Below are 7,345 nucleotides of genomic sequence, written 5' to 3' on the forward strand. Positions count from 1 at the left end.
AGCCCATCTGTATATCCATCTATATACACGTGTATGTGCATGCATGTTTGTATGTATCTCTCTTTCTCTCTCTCTCTCTCTCTCTCTCTCTCTCTATATATATATATATATATATATATATATATATATCATTGTTTAACGTCTGCTTTCCATGCTGGCATGGGCTGGACAGTTTGATTAAGGCACCAGGCTCCAATCTGATCTGGCAAGGTTTCTACAGCTGGATGCCTTTCCTAATGCCAACCACTCCGAAAGTTCAGTGGGTACTTTTTACATGACAATGGCATGGGCGCCAGTCAGGCAGCACTAGCATTGACCACACTTGAATGGTGCTTTTTACATGCCACCGGCATGAGAGCCAGTCAGGTGGCACTGGCATCAGTCATGACTACAATTTCACTTGACTCAACAAGTCTTCTCAAGCACAGCATATTGCCTGACAATTGAAGGTTTTAAGCGACAACTACAATCTCACTTGGCTTGCCAGATCTTGTCAAGCACAGCATATCTCCAAAGGTCTCGGTCAGTTGTCATTGCCTCTGTGAGGCCCAACATTAAAAGGTTGTGCTTCACCACCTCATCCCATGTCTTCCTGGGTCTACCTCTCCCATAGGTTCCCTCCACTGTTAGGGTGTGATGCTTCTTCAAACAGCTGTCCTCCTCCATATGCAACACATGATCATACCAGCACAGTCATCTCTCTTGCACACCACATCTGATGCTTCTTAGGTCCAACTTTTCTCTCAGGACGCTTACATTCTGTTTTGTGTGCTCACTTACATTACACATCCAACGGAGCATACTAGCTTTAATTCTTTCAAGCCTACACATGTCCTCAGCAGTCATAGCCCATGTTTTACTGCTGTGTAGCATGGCTGTTCACACACATACATCATACAGTCTAACTTTCACTCTGAGCAAGAGGCCCTTTGTTACCAGCAGAAGAAGGAGCTCTCTCAGCTTTGTCCAGGCTATTCTTATTCTAGAAGCTATGCTCTCAGAGCATCCACCACGACTACTGACTTGGTCCCCTAGGTAAAGGAAACCATCAACTACTCCTAATTTTTCTCCCTGGAATGTGATGGAATTTGTTTCAGTAGCTGGTCCCAATATATATATATATATATATATATATATATATATATATACATACATACATACATACATACATACATACATACATACATACATACATACATACACACACATACAAAAACACAATTAGGGATAAAATCAATTAATGAACTTATCAGTGGCCAGTATGTAATAAAAACATTAATATAAATATATGATTATATAGATACAATTATAATTAAGGGCACTAAGAAATAGCACCTACACATCAGAGATAGACGTCAAAAAAACTCTAAAAACCACTTCAAATTATGCTCCATTAGCACAAGGCTGAAAGCGAGCAAATGAATAAAAGAAATTTAGTAAAATTTTGAGGTTAATTGTAGATCATCAATTTCTGGTTTAGTAATACAAATTACATTATTGTCATCAGTAGAATATACCAGAAATTCATAAATATAAATATATATATACATACCCATACAAATACATTCATATATATATACAAATATATATACGCCAAGAGAGTTAGGGGTTGAAGATCCAACCCACTAAGGGATAATATATAGCCAATATACTGTTGGGAGGGTACCCAATTATTATTACACTAGTGTTATACCAAGTGCAATAAGTGGGTATGGATAAATGGTTTTTTTTTAACCCTAAATTTATATAGCAATAAGAAAATGGAGGGGAATATGAGGTACTCATCAACTTGCAGACACTGTATTCCGTTGATTAATCTGTTTATTTTATAACCAAAATGACAAAAAAGACAATATACAGACACTTATAACGTACCATGTCATATCAACAATTAAGATTTCAAATTTAATGGACATCTAGCAATTGGAGAAGGGACAAAATCTTACAGCTGTTTCGGCCTAGTGTTGGCAAGCCCCATTCTATCTATATAACTCCAGTACACTGGAGTAATTAGTAGATGAAAATGAAGTAATGGGGGTACATGCATGAATCACTAGGCCTCTTCAGAGATTTACAAAATTCAATTCATGAATTTTGCAAAATTTACTTACAAATATAAAATAAAAATAAGAATAAAAAATAAAAATATAAAAATATAAGGCATATAAAAACATACAAAAAGTATATAAAAAACCATATAAAGAGTCATAAAAACTCATATATACATGCATATGTATGTATACATTACCATGTACAGATATACATGGATACAAAGACATAAACACATGAGTACATATATGTGTGCTCAGATGCACATACACAGATGGCTGTACATGCATACCAAAATAGTCAACAGTCACTGTTACCATATGTGAGGGGAACAGACACATATATATGTATATATTCCCCCACACGTACATACATACATACATATATGTATATATAAATACTCCCATATGTACATGATCCCTGGTATGAACGTTTTTCGTTGCCTTTGGAAAGCTGTTTATATGCTAAATCTGTGGGGTATGTGCGTGTCAGTTCTGTATGTGGTGGAGGGGTCTATGTAGAATTTATTTCTTGAGTTGTTGATATAATAATAACAATAATAACAACAATATGTCAACTTTTTAAAATTGTGATGAGGTACTCTGTTATTTTTTCGTATGGAGAAGATAGGGTCCTGCTAGTAGTGGGTGTTTAGAATCATGCTGGTATTTTTTTTGCGGGGTGGTGGTAATTTTTACTGCAAAGTCCTCGCATCTAATTGGACATCTATTGTTTTAAACTATCTAGGCTTAGCTACGGTTGGATAGCCACTAACCGGTCAAAAGGGTTAGGCGTGAATATATATATATACATATACATATATATATATCCACACGTATCAATTGATTTTACCCTTAATTATGTCTGCATATATATTTATTTATTCACTCCAATCCTGATATTTACTGCAATATCATCTTGATCAAATATGCACATGGTTGAGATGAATAATTGGATTTACCTCATATATATGTCAACCACATTGTTCCACCACCACGTTACTTTGGGTCAAGAGGGGACTTTGCACCATCCACAGATCTGGTCAGTGGCTCTCAGCAGGTTGTCCCGTAGAAACCTCAAGTTGTCTTCCACATTATGTGATGTTATATCCCCTTCTATTTCGTCGAAGGCTTCGAGTAACACGTATCTAAATCTCTGTCCATTTGCAGGATCTTTAAGCTTCAAGACCCTTCTCCTCCAAGCTGGTCTACTTCTGGGCATGCATTTAGCTCTGATCCCGAAGTCGCTAACTACTAATCTGTTGAGGGGTACATTCTTTGCCTGGGAAGATTTTGTCATTTATAAGCCGCCCTCTTTCCCTATTTCTGGTGAGGATGTAGTCAATTTGTCTAGTGTGTCTGCTGGAATGGTAGGTGACTAGGTGACAGGCAGGTTTCCTGTAGTTGGTATTGCAAACCATAAAGTCATTTGCATCACAGAACTCCAACAGTCTGGTTCCCTCATTGTGGGAACCAAAGCCATAGCTTCCATGTACGCCATGGAAGCCCCCTGTATGTTGTCCAACATGTCCATTGAAATCACCAGCCACAAAGAGAAGGTCCCTGTCATTCGTCAACGCAGTAGTCTGCAATAGGGCGTCATAAAAATGGTCTTTCTGCCCATCCGGTAGCCCCGGTTGAGGGGCATAGGCTGAGATAACGATAGCTAACCTATGGTGAAGCACTAATCTAATCTTAAATACTCTGTCACATACTCTGATTACCTCGATTACCTTATCAACCCATTTCTCCGCAAGAAGTATACCCACGCCCCTGACCCCGTCAGTGTTCCCTGCCCAGAAAATCTTGTACCTCCTCTCCACCTTACTTCTTGGATGCAGTACGTCTCCGTTCAAGCTTCTCAACAATCTCACCAGAACTATCTTTCAGTGTGCCGACGTTGAGTGTGCCAACTCTGAGGGTGTGGGAGGTGTGGGCCTGTGAGACCCTGGGATGAGGGACAGCAGTGTCATGTACCTGAAAAGAAAGCTTGCATTGGCAGAATTCATAAACAAACAATAGCCTATATCCTGCATATACTACACCATTTTTATGTGCTATACGATTGATAAACCCTGGGGTGGGGTGGAGATGGCATTTGGCCCTTAGAAGTGTTCACGGGAGACAACCAAGGATAACAGAGGATAGGAACTTCCGGTGCAGATGGAGGGGGTGGGAGGGCGGTAGTACCGCGAGCCAGCAAGTTTAGGTGAGAGCATCTTCTGCACTTGTATACTATAGTAGACAAATTTAGAGAGAATGAATTAACGATGATAAACTTGAATAAAATAAATAAAATGTGACGATTAATGGATATGCATGAACTTAAGACAAACAACAAGGAAGACGAAGCTATGGGAACTATGTTTACATGGTAAAGAAATAGATAGATAATAAAGAATGAAAGGGGGGGATAGGGTTATGATCTATGCAGTAACAGGAGTACATTAACGGGGTTGAAAGGATAAAATTCTTATCTGTTCATCTTCTGAATTTCGTATTCTATCAGCAAAGGAATTGGAAATCGTGTATGGGAAGCAGAGCATTGAGCTGGTTTATATAGAGTAGGGTGGGGGAGGGGCGGAGAGTTGGCGAACTGGGTGGTAAAATCGAAGAGAGAGAGAATGAGGGGTCCAAGTTAGGTGGACAGGCAGTAAATACATCATGAGGAGAATATTCTTTGGGATTTTCGGTAACATAATTGAATGAAACAGCAAATGCTGAAATTGTGAGACAGAAGTGAAAAATATTTTGGGGATTCTGGGAAATAGAATTTAATGAAACAGCAAATGCCAGCGAGTTTAGGTGAGAGCTAAACTTCTGCATTTGTATACTATGGTAGACAAATTTAGAGAGAATGAATTAATGGTGATAAACTTGAATAAAATAAATAAAATGCGACGATTAACGGATATGCAACAGTAAAGTAATTTGTATTACTAAACCGGAAATCGGACAATCTAGAATTAACCGCAAAATTTTGCTAAATCCCTTATTCATTTGCTTGCTTTCAGCTTTGTGCTAATAGAGTGTAATTTGAAAATTCATCAGGCAAAGTGAAATTGTAGTTGTGGTCATGGTGGTGTCATGTAAACAGCACCTGTGAAATTGTAGTCATGCCCATTGCCAGTGCCATATAAATGGTGCCCAAGAAATTGGAGTCAGGCCATTGTTGGTGCCTTGTAAATGACATCCATGAATTGTAGTTCTAGTCATTGATGGTGCCATATAAATGGTACCCATGAATTGTAGTCATGGTCGTTGATGGTGCCATGTAAATGGCGCTCATGAATTGTAATCGTGGTCATTGCAAGTACCATGTAAAGGGCACCTGTGAATTGACGTGGTCATTGCTGGTGTCATGTAAATGGCACTCGTGACAGTGTCACATAAAAGCTCTCCATTAGACTCTTGAAGTGGTTGGCATTAGGAAGGGTGTCCATCCATAGAAACCATGCCAAATCAGACTGGAATCTGATGCAGCTCTCTGGTTTATCAATTCCAGTCAAACTGTCTAACCCATGTCAGCATGGAGAGTGCATGTTAAATGATGATGATGATGACATACATACATATATATATATATATATATATATATATATATATATATATGTATATGTGTATCTATATATATATATATATATATATATTTGTATATGTGTATCTATCTATCTATATATATATATATATATATATATATATATATATACATGTGTATATTACACACACACGCACACACATATATATATAGGCACAGGCGTGGCTGTGTGGTAAGAAGCTCACTTCCTAACCACATGGTTCTGGGTTTAGTCCAACTATGTGGTACCTTGGGCAAGTGTTTTCTACTATAGCCTCGGGCCAACCAAAGCCTTTTGAGTGGATTTTGTAGACTGAAACTGAAAGAAGCTTGTTGTGTATGTATATATATATATAAAACAAAGAAAGAGAGGACAAATTTCAAAGGTCAGTGTTCTTAATCACTCAGTATATTTTACAACATCGGAATACTTCACAGCATACATAGGTGCACTCACATATGTATATAATATAATGTAAAAATATATAAATACATATAAATCATAAATTTTTATAGTATATAATATATATATCAGTACGCCTGTGTATGCTGTGAAGTATTCCGATGCTGTGAAATGCAGAAGTTTAGCTCTCACCTAAACTCGCTGGCATTTGCTGTTTCAGGGGCACTGGCAATGATCCCGCTTGAAAGATTTCATGTGTCGCCCGCACATGAGCCAATCCAGGGGCACCGGCAACGATCTCGCTCGAAAAAAACCTCATGTGTCACCTGCACAAGAGCCAGCCCAGGGGCACCGGCAACGTTTTACTCCATTTACTAAATTTATATATATATAGATTTCCCCATAGGTGTTCAATCGGATTTAGATCGGGACTTTGAGTTGGCCAGTCCATGGGAACAATATCCTGTGTCTCAAACCATTCATGAGTACTCAGTGCTTTATGACCAAGGCTGTTCCTGATAACATAGGAACATAGGTAGCTGAATTTATCATTCCCTGACATAGAAACATTTCTCCGGGTCCTGTGGCAGACATGCAGGTCCACATTATGATAGAACCACTCCCATATTTTATGGTTGGTACCAGACATTCAGCCTTAAATATTTCCACAACTCTGCGATGCACAAAAGTTACACCAGATGTACTAAAAACCTGAAAAATAATATCAGTTTTATGTTGGATACTTTTTTATATATATTTTGAGCAACAAACCAGTTACATAAAGTTTATATGTTGATTACCTCATAGTTACTTTCATCAGACCATATGACTATTGACCATTGCTCACTGGTCCAATTTGTGTAGCTTTTGGCCCATTGAAGACGTTTTTCCATATTCGCTTCAAAAACCCATGGTTTCTTCCTAGCTTTACACCCTTTCAGACCGTACTCTACAAGTCTTCTAATGGTTCTGGTTGATATTTGTAAAGTACTCACCTTGTTGAAGTCTGCACAGAGCTCCAACAATGTTTTCCTTCTGTTTCTGAGTGACTAACAGATAATGGATCTGTCATCATGAGGTGATGTAACTTTTTTCTGCTTGTTCTTTGTATTGTCTTCACATCTTTTGTCTCTCTGAAGTGCTTGAGAGTCGTTTGCACCACACATCAAGAACATTTCATCTTCTGAGCAATTTGCCTTTGAGACATTCCATCTTCATGATGAGCTACGATTTGACCTTGCTTACACTCACTCAACTCCCTTGTTTTAGGCATTTTACTGTTTATTAATTGTATCTACAATGTATTTTAGCATAAAA

The sequence above is a fragment of the Octopus bimaculoides genome, chromosome 6 (assembly GCF_046866305.1).
Source record: "Octopus bimaculoides isolate indiv1 chromosome 6, ASM4686630v1, whole genome shotgun sequence".
Lineage (NCBI taxonomy): Eukaryota > Metazoa > Mollusca > Cephalopoda > Octopoda > Octopodidae > Octopus > Octopus bimaculoides.